This window comes from Erpetoichthys calabaricus, chromosome 6 (genome assembly GCF_900747795.2).
Source record: "Erpetoichthys calabaricus chromosome 6, fErpCal1.3, whole genome shotgun sequence".
In the NCBI taxonomy this organism is placed as follows: domain Eukaryota; kingdom Metazoa; phylum Chordata; class Cladistia; order Polypteriformes; family Polypteridae; genus Erpetoichthys; species Erpetoichthys calabaricus.
The window spans coordinates 206,660,841-206,670,925 of NC_041399.2; the positions used below are offsets into that span (position 1 = coordinate 206,660,841).

Genomic DNA, 10,085 nt, shown 5'->3' on the forward strand with positions numbered 1-10,085 from the left:
ACAAAATATATTTTTTAAATTATTTACTTGAAGAAGAATTCACATGGTGCTAAAAAATATCCTAACTGCATCAGGGGCTTGAACCTGTAAGAAATCTTTCCCTTTGAGAGTTTTGTTGCTCTCTTGCAATCAAACATGGAGATAACACCACATTGCTTTAACAGGTGTTTTATCGTATGCTGGCATGACACATCCATGACCCTGACTAAAACCCTGTTACTTATTTTCCCTGCAGTTACTTTAGACCCAGCTAGAATATTTCAAATCTTATATTTGTTGTGTATGATGGCCTTCAACTGCTAAAGATCTAGTGCTTTGTGCCTCAAAAATCTGAGTTTAATTCCTGTGTTTGTGTGTTGTTTATATGTTCTCAATACAAATCACAGTACTCCATTTTTTTCCACATCTCTGTCATGTGTGGACTATGTTAATCAGCAAAAAATAAACTGTTTTTTTAAATAATTGATTGTGTGAAGGTGTATAAATATATCTTGACAGCAGACTGACATCTTCACTGGATGCTGATAAGTTTCAAGTCTCCCTATACCCAGCAATGAATGAGGGAGGTCTTTTCTGAGCAGATGTATGTGGAGATTACTGCATTACTGCAAGTGAACCCGGGTCTCCTAACTGCGAGGCAGCAGCGCTACCCACTGCGCCACCGTGCCGCCTACTTAAAACCATTCGTAAATTAAGTGGTACGTAATCTCGTTCATAAATTAAGGAGTGAACCGACCCACACGTTTTTTGTTTTTTTTTAAATCCTTCTTAATTTGGATTTTTTCCTGCGATTCTGCCACAGATAGACATAGATCGCCCTAAGTAGACCATGAAAAACACACCGACTCTCTTGGAAAACGTAGTAATAATAATAATTATTAATAATAATAATACAAGGGACATTCAAAAAAGTTTCCGCAGTTTTATATTTTCGTTGGAAACGGTGAAGGCTGGAGGAGCAGTAATTGGGCATTAAAAGTTGGTGCGACGCTGGGAAAATTGCATCGCAAACGAAAGTGTCTATGTAGAAAAGTGATGTAATTTGTTTTTGAAATTCTTAATGAACAGAGTTTTAAAAAGTGTGGAAACTTTTTGAATGTCCCCCTATTATTATTATTATTATAAGTCGATGTTGCGATTTAAATGTAATGTATGGTTACATTAACGCAGATGAGGCTCTTTGTAGCTTTGATGAATTAACTAATCCACCTGCAGTTATGTAATCAGTAGCATCCTTTAAAGTGGGATAGTATCTCTCTCCTGCCAGCAACTATAATGTCCGCTGTCCTGAGACTTGTGCTACTCAACCGGAGACACCATTTGAAACAGCACGGTCCAAGAATCCAAATTGTGCAGTAGGTCAATGCGGATGTAAAAACTGTATGTTCTGGATGCTGTGCTGTAAGAGCGGGCGAATGGAATCCGCTATTTTCATTTTACCAGAAGCCGATTCTTTCTTGGCTCTTGAGTGACCTCGGTAGCGTCCAGAGCCGGACTGACATTTACAATCAGCTGGAGCTTTCCCGGTGGCCTGCTGCCTGGCCTGGCATTCAGAGTAACCAGTGAGATAAACTAATGGTGAAATTATATAATGTTATTACACTGGAAAACGAGCAGCCGTTATTGCTCTGTAGTGGGCACATATCCATTCGGTTTAACGTTGGAGGTTTTCTTTTACGGTTTCTGATGGTTTCTTGTTTTTGTTCAAGTCAAGTTTAGACTTCACGTCCGTCTTGCGCTTTGACAGTTAAACTGGAGCGCTATTGTAAGCAGGAGTTCATGTCAGGAAATTTCAATAAAGTTAATTGATGGATTATTTAAGGGAGGGGAAATTTGGTGGGTGAAGCGAAGATAAAGGGAGAAAAAAGGAGAAGTGTTCTTGTGTAGCTCAGTGCTGTATCCCCACTGTTGAATTAATACAGCAATAAATCCATCCATCCATTTTCCAACCCGCTGAATCCGAACACAGGGTCACGGGGGTCTGCTGGAGCCAATCCCAGCCAACAAGGCAGGAAACAATCCTGGGCAGGGTGCCAACCCACCGCAGGACACACACAAACACACCAAGCACACACTAGGGCCAATTTAGAATCGCCAATCCACCTAACCTGCATGTCTTTGGACTGTGGGAGGAAACCGGAGCACCCGGAGGAAACCCACGCAGACATGGGAGAACATGCAAACTCCACGCAGGGAGGACCCGGGAATAGAACCCAGGTCCCCAGATCTCCTAACTGCGAGGCAGCAGCGCTACCCACTGCGCCACCCAAAGCAATAAATATAGTTGGCAAATAGTCTACAAACTGGGGTGGCCACCTCTTTGTGCCTTTCCACACATCGAAGAGTCTGCTACGCTACCGAGGTCGCCCGCAAGCCAAGAAGAACTGACGCCGAATTCTTGTAAGGAGAGTAGCGGACTCTCCACACCCGCTCATACACTGTACGTCTGGTGCTTTTGTGGTTAAAGTTATATATGAAGATTGTTTAAAAGTTAATAATATACTTTAAATTATATTTGGATGTCGTATGGGTTTTGGTATTTGTTACTGTGTATTTATTTTGTTTTATTTGTGCTTCAAATTTTAATGAAGTGTAGCGTATGGTCACATTTTTAACGATTTTTTTTTCTTTTTTTTTAATTAATGAAACACGTATGTGAGTGGAATGATTAGTGTTTTTAAATGTACCCGTTGTTCTTTATTGCATGATAAGTTTGTTAATGAACGTGACTTCATTGTACTTTATTTTAATATTTTTAAAGTGCGTCTCTCGCGCTCTGACAGGTAACCCCTAGCGCTATGATGAGAGAGTTACGGAACAGGCTACACGAAATGTTTCATAGTTTTTGCTTACCAAGTGCATTCTTTAAAAAATGGTTGACATAATTCTGTAGCCCAGAGACATTTTTTTTCCAGTCTTTTGTCTATTGAAGAAATTCAAAGTGGTCTTTTCAACCTTGGTGGATGAGTATTCAGAATTACCATCCAGACACTGACAGCGGCTCAGCTGTGTAGATTCCAAACTGAAATTGCAAACATAATCTCTGCACTGTGGATTCCACTGACAACTACTTTTTTGCGGTTCAGTGCTTTTTGCACATTTGTTTTAATATGCATATTATAGAACTACATGGTTTATTTATTTATGAAGTGTTGTTCCACACTTGGGCGGCACGGTGGCGCAGTGGGTAGCGCTGCTGCCTCGCAGTTGGGAGACCTGGGGACCTGGGTTCACTTCCCGGGTCCTCCCTGCGTGGAGTTTGCATGTTCTCCCCGTGTCTGCGTGGGTTTCCTCCGGGGGCTCCGGTTTCCTCCCACAGTCCAAAGACATGCTGATTAGGTGGATTGGCGATTCTAAATTGTCCTAGTGTGTGCTTGGTGTGTGGGTGTGTTTGTGTGTGTCCTGCGGTGGGTTGGCACCCTGCCTGGGATTGGTTCCTGCCTTGTGCCCTGGGATTGGCTCCGGCAGACCCCCGTGACCCTGTGTTCGGATTCAGCGGGTTGGAAAATGGATGGATGGATGGATGTTCCACACTTTATCAGAGGTTGTCTTGAGACTAATGTTTAAGAGTGAAATAGATGTGTAAAAGCTGAATCTACTGTCTCCTCATTCATAAAAGATTCCAAGACAAAATGGTGTTTGTTGGTTTTTTGAGTCTGTGCCTGTACAAAAAAAACTGATGTATATTGTGTGGACTGGTTTAGACTTGGGATTCCTGGCCTGAGTAAACTTCCTGCAAACAACCAACATCAAATGCAAAAAGCCTTCGCCGAATTAAAAATGAAATGGTGCTTTGTCCATCAATAGTTCTACGAGGAACCACACAACCCAGCAGAGAAACATCAAGTGAAATTAAAGAACCAGGATTTTTAAAGTGCATGTAGGCTCTAATGTACTATCAGTCTGTTAAATAACAGTTGTATTTTCATAAAGGGTTTCTGAAGAAATGTTCGTACTACTCCACGATAAATCGCTTTCTTCTTCAGGCTTTTTATGTTATGACCGCCCGTAATCACCTCGACCCGCAGACCCAACAGCTGCCTTCCTAATCTCTCGGGGGTGGTGGAGTCCGTGTGACAATAGCGGTGGACGAGTTAACAAGTTACTGTATCTCAGGGATAACATAAAGAGAACTCGATGAACCAGATAAGCGATAGGAATATTTTCTTCAAAAAAAAAAAAAAAAAAAGAACAAACATATTTATAAATTTTGATTACAAGAATAACGCGACATCCCTGGCAGCAGAGCCGTTGCTGGCCAAATGGGTGCCCTAAGCAGAAATTTACTTTTGTGCCCCCTCCCCCAAATATTACGGAAGTAAAAATAAAATAATAAAAAAAACACCTACTATAGGGGCCAAAATAGAACTTTATTCAAATAAGGTGTGCTTAGCCTACTCTGCGTTCACCGTAAAATGCAATATATACGTTTATATTTTTGTTTATTTGTATATGTATATTATTAATATTAATTTATTATTATAATATATAAAAACGATTTTTTTGAGCAGCTGGGATGGTGCCCCCCTGGGAGTTGGTGCCCTACGCAGACTGCGTACTCTGCGTATAGGGAGCGGCGGTACTGCCAGCCCCTATCAATGAAATCACTCCGCCTTTTCCGTGCCCATCTACACTCTTATTAACATTATGAATGCTCCTTTCTTTCTTTGGAAGGTGGCTCTTTTCGTAAAAGTTTCTATTCAAACATAACATGATATGCTACTTTTAATCCCTTCCAGACCTGTGTAGTCATTATTTAGTTTGATACTCCACATAACTTACCCGTTTTAATTAATGATAAAAAAGCAGGCTAATCAGTTCATTGTCAATGGAGACTGCGCTGTCTCCGGATAAGAAGCTGACAGACTTCATCGCAAGATGAACAGACTTCGTATCTCATAAGAACTGAACTGCCTTGAAAAATCTGTTAAACTGTCAAAGAAGAGAGTCATTAACGTCCCTTGAGTCGATACAATGTATAAAGTACAGTAAAGACATCACTAATCCTGTTGTAAATTAAGTCTGAAATTTATTATTACAGGATATATTATATGAAATACATTAAGCTTTATTTGTAACATTAAAAAAACATACGACAAACGATTGTATTCACTTTTTCTAGGTTCTTTCAACTAACACTAGTTTTAAGTCCTACAATAATTTTTAATTTAAGTTCAAAAAGGAAATTTGAGTTGACTGAATATAAAATATAATATGAAGTTGTTTGATTAACTTTTCTTTCCTATTATGAGTTTTTTTTTTTAAATTTATTTATTTTTTTTACATGTTCACAAATTGATTGTTTCATCAGCAGATAATTTCAGTTTGAATAAGCTTAAAAAAAGGTTTACACAATTGTTTATCCATCCATCCATTGTCTCCTGCTTATCCGAGGTCGGGTCGCGGGGGCAGCAGCTTGAGCAGAGATGCCCAGACTTCACTCTCCCCGGCCACTTCTTCTAGCTCTTCCGGGAGAATCCCGAGGCGTTCCCAGGCCAGTCGAGAGACATAGTCCCTCCAACGTGTCCTGGGTCTTCCCCACACAATTGTTTAATTATTTAGTAAATAAAGTATTCTTACCCTTTCAAACATATCAGTTGTAACAAAAGAAAGAAACAGAAAGCTCAATATTATTGTTTTTGTAATGTATAGAAAACTGCAACTCTTTTTTTAGAACAACATGAAAGTGTACCATGCTGATTGTTAAGTCATAGAGCAAACCCTGGGTAGGGCACCAGTCCATCTCAAGGCACGCACGCACACACACACCAAAGACACACACAACAGGGCCAGTTCACCTAACCTGCATGTCTTTGGACTGTGGCAGGAAACAGGAGTACCAGAGGATACCCACTCAGACACAGGGAGAAGATGCAAACTCCACACAGGAAGGGCTCAGACGTGAACCCTTGTCTCTTTACTGTGAGGAAGCAGTGCTACTTATTATTATTATTGTTATTATTTCATTTACATTTACTGTCATTGAGACAACTTCTTAAGAAAAAACAAGCACAGTCTTCAGATAGCCAGTCAGAATTTAGATTTTATTGCAGAGCATATACAGGAAACCATTGCAGAGCACATAAAGCCATCTCAGTTCATGAAATGAGCCCAGTGGGTTGGGAGTGGCTCATTTTTCTTTCGGTTCTAATCACAAAAACATCTCCACTTCATACGTTTTTCTCGTCATTCACTTTACATGTTATTTTCATAATAATGACCTCATGCTGTGCCTGTTTTCATAACAATTACCACACCTTGTAAACTTCTTTCCCCTAGTAATCATCAATCTTTTCATAACAATTAGGTCGTACTTGAGCCTGGCCCAGAGATGACCATCACCTAATTATCTTTTACATTCCTCACATTCCTTATCTTGAGCTAACAAAAATTGGTGGCCTTTTAATTAATCAATCTTCATTATTAAGTTGGAATCAGAATGACCCACATATTCAAAACTGAACCATAAGGCTAAAATCATAGACAGCTGAGCTGGTAAGCACAGCAGGTAACTTCACTGATAAGGGCTAAGCTGCTGGAGCTAGAAGCAGGCAGGTGGCCTTGAGCAGGCAAGAAAAAACACAAGCCTTTAATAATTAACCTTTAAATTCCTGTATTGCTCAAAGCAAGCTGATATATAAAACGTTTTGCTTTCATTTGATTAATTAAAATATTGATTCATGAGGAAGGACTAACACATAGTCTTAAATGCTTTCTTTATATATATATATATATATATATATATATATATATATATATATATATATATATATATATATATATATATATATAATATGTATGCATTATATAATAATAATAATACATTTTATTTAATAGGCACCTTTCTTAGCACTCAAGGTCACATACATTTAACTGGGACAATGTACAAGTAAGATTTAAGGCCAGTACTAAAAGTGCCTGGCTGAATCTTGGCTATCAAACGTGAACGCCATTAACAGACATTTGGACATAAACTCAGCATATTCAAACTTAAGAAGAACATCTTCATAATAAATAAAACTTTACAACCAATAACCCTCCCCCCCCCCCCCCCCGAATACACTGATTTAGCTCCCCCCACCCCCCCCCACCTAATTTTTACTATATATTGCCTTTGATTCTTGTAAGTCTAAGCATTATCCTCTGATGAAGGCCCCTGGCAGGGGCTGAAAGCTCAGGAATAAAAATTACTTTATGATACGTGATTCATTATCTCCATTTCTGGATCTCCAGCTGCAAATATGCAAACCGTATCACCTTTCCTTCCATATATATATATATATAGGTGGAGTGGTGGCTCTGAGGCTAGGATCTGCACTGGCAATCAGAAGGTTGCCGGTTTGAATCCCGTAAATGCCAATAGGGACTCTACTCTGTTGGGCCCTTGAGCAAGGCCCTTAACCTGCAATTGCTGAGCGCTTTGAGTACTGAGAAAGCGCTATATAACATGCAAAGAATTAATTATTATTTTTTTATTGTTTATATATACGGTGGCACAGTGGGTAGCGCTGCTGCCTCGCAGTTGGGAGATCTGGGGACCTGGGTTCGCTTCCTGGGTCCTCCCTGCGTGGAATTTGCATGTTCTCCCCGTGTCTGCGTGGGTTTCCTCCGGGCGCTCCGGTTTCCTCCCACAGTCCAAAGACATGCAGGTTAGGTGGATTGGCGATTCTAAATTGGCCCTAGTGAGTGTTTGGTGTGTTTGTGTGTGTCCTGCGGTGGGTTGGCACCCTGCCCGGGATTGGTTCCTGCCTTGTGCCCTGTGTTGGCTGGGATTGGCTCCAGCAGACCCCCGTGACCCTGTGTTTGGATTCAGCGGGTTGGAAAATGGATGGATGGATGGATGTTTATATATATATATATATATATATATATATATATATATATATATATACACTTACATATATACATATATCCATCCATCCATTTTCCAACCCGCTGAATCCAAACACAGGGTCACGGGGGTCTGCTGGAGCCAATCCCAGCCAACACAGGGCACAAGGTAGGAACCAATCCCAGGCAGGGTGCCAACCCACCACAGGACACACACAAACACACCCGCAAACCAAGCACACACTAGGGCCAATTTAGAATCGCCAATCCACCTAAACAGCATGTCTTTGGACTGTGGGAGGAAACCGGAGCGCCCGGAGGAAACCCACACAGACACGGGGAGAACATGCAAACTCCACGCAGGGAGGACCCAGGAAGCGAACCCAGGTCCCCAGATCTCCCAACTGCGAGGCAGCAGCGCTACCCACTGCGCCACCGTGCCGCCCTATATACATATATACAGTATATATATACATCCATACACACACGTCAATGTGACCGCTTGCGAGCACAGGCAGCTGTATTGTTAGGCAGCGACATGCAGCTGAAGGTGAATGCAGACGGCCCTTTTTCACAATCATCTCTTAAAATCCTGTATAGCACTAACTAGCTAACACAATGCATCTTGATTTTATCTTGATCATCTAGAATATTTATAAGCCTTAATATATGCATTAAAATGCAATTTTAAAAACGTTTATATGTTTAAAATGTTTATGCTCTAGCGTGAGAGCTTTCTTTGTTTTCTTGAAGACTTTTGAAATTTTTTTTAGTCATTTGTCAGCCAGAAGTCCTTTCAGAGTCACCATGTCCCAAAACAAAAGCTTGTTTACTTAGTTCCATCAAAAAACACAGCGTCCTTGGTTCATAGAAAACAAGGCAAGTTAAAATATAGGCCACATTAAAAAACAAAAGCAGAGACCTGTTAAATAGCAGTGCCTGTCTATGCCACTTAACAGAGATGTCAAGCATCTTCTTTTAATAGTCATTAGTTCTAAAACCAATAACAAGGTATACTGATCCTTAATCTTAACCTCAAAATTACTTATTTGGCTGATGCATTTATCCAAGGCGACTTTTATGATACAATTGGTTCCATTTCTTTTCATTTTATACTTGGAGCTTATCAGGCAGGCCAAGTGACTTCTTCTGGGTCACACATTGTTAGTTGCACGATCTGAACCCACAACCTGAAGAAGTCCAAAGCATTAACCACTAGCCAGAACTCTATTGTTAAGCAAACTTTTCATAATAGAGTCACATAAAAGATATAGCTTCACAAATTCACTGTATAACATTTCATTCTAAAATAAAACTCCAGCAGGTCTGCACAAAACAGCCAATTCACAGCGTCAGGAAGTTGAGTTCTTAGCTATCACATCCTGCAATACGTTATGGCGACGAAACAGTGCGCTTACCCGGTGAATGGGGCTTTCTTATACGTCTCTGTGGCTTTTTTAAGCCAGCTGTTATTTATTAATTTATTTATTTATTGTGCCAAATGAGCCGAGAGCCTATAACAAAATCTGTTGTCTTATAAAAACAACAGCAATAATAATAATAATAATCATAATAATAATAATAATAATAATAATAATAATAATAATAATAATAATAATAATAATAATATCAGCCGTTCATGAATGTCCAGATAGCTCCGCAAATTCGTTTGAATCAAAGGCGAAATGTAGTAAAATTACAGATAAGTATGTCGTAAAACGTGTCAGAACTTTCACCCTCAGACGTCATAATTACACGTATTACATGCGTTTTAAATCATTACAGTGATAATAAAATCAATAGATTTTCGAATCACTGTAGAAACATTTGCCTTATTGAGTTTATTCAAATTATGTACATAATTTCACTCCCTCTATTATTGTTATGTGCAATTACACAATTGCACGACACGTGGATTATAAATGAGTGACTTCACAGTACTCGTAAAATGTTACCGTGTTACCGAATCAACATGAGATTAAATTACTGGTGTCTCCGGGTGAGCCTGTTTCGGATTGGTCACTGATAACACACCCCGGGTATTTAAGTTTCTCAAATCTTTTGTCTCGATTCAACAAGCATCGTCTTGAAAGCAACAAGTGACCCTCCGCTGAATTAATTCAGGTATGAGTACTTGCATGTATTTGATTAAATGTTATAATCGTATTTTCTAGTGCCTTGGTATTGCTTTAAATGACAGTTAAAGTGGCATTTGCATGTAAGGAGTTTGGTTAAGATCTTGTTTTTATATAACC

The 10,085-nt window shown here is 39.7% G+C and overlaps 2 protein-coding genes across 2 annotated transcripts in view; both read left to right on the top strand.

The window, feature by feature from the left end:
* Window positions 1-10,085, top strand: part of LOC114653822 (aerolysin-like protein) — a 989,661-nt gene that overhangs the window by 359,624 nt on the left and 619,952 nt on the right. The gene's annotated exons all lie outside the window — the stretch shown is intronic.
* LOC114653833 (uncharacterized) overlaps window positions 9,726-10,085 on the top strand; it is a 9,076-nt gene continuing 8,716 nt past the window's right edge. Inside the window, exon 1 of the mRNA XM_028804382.2 lies at window positions 9,726-9,954. The gene's annotated coding sequence lies outside the window, so the exon portion shown is untranslated. The remainder of the gene's footprint in view (window positions 9,955-10,085) is intronic.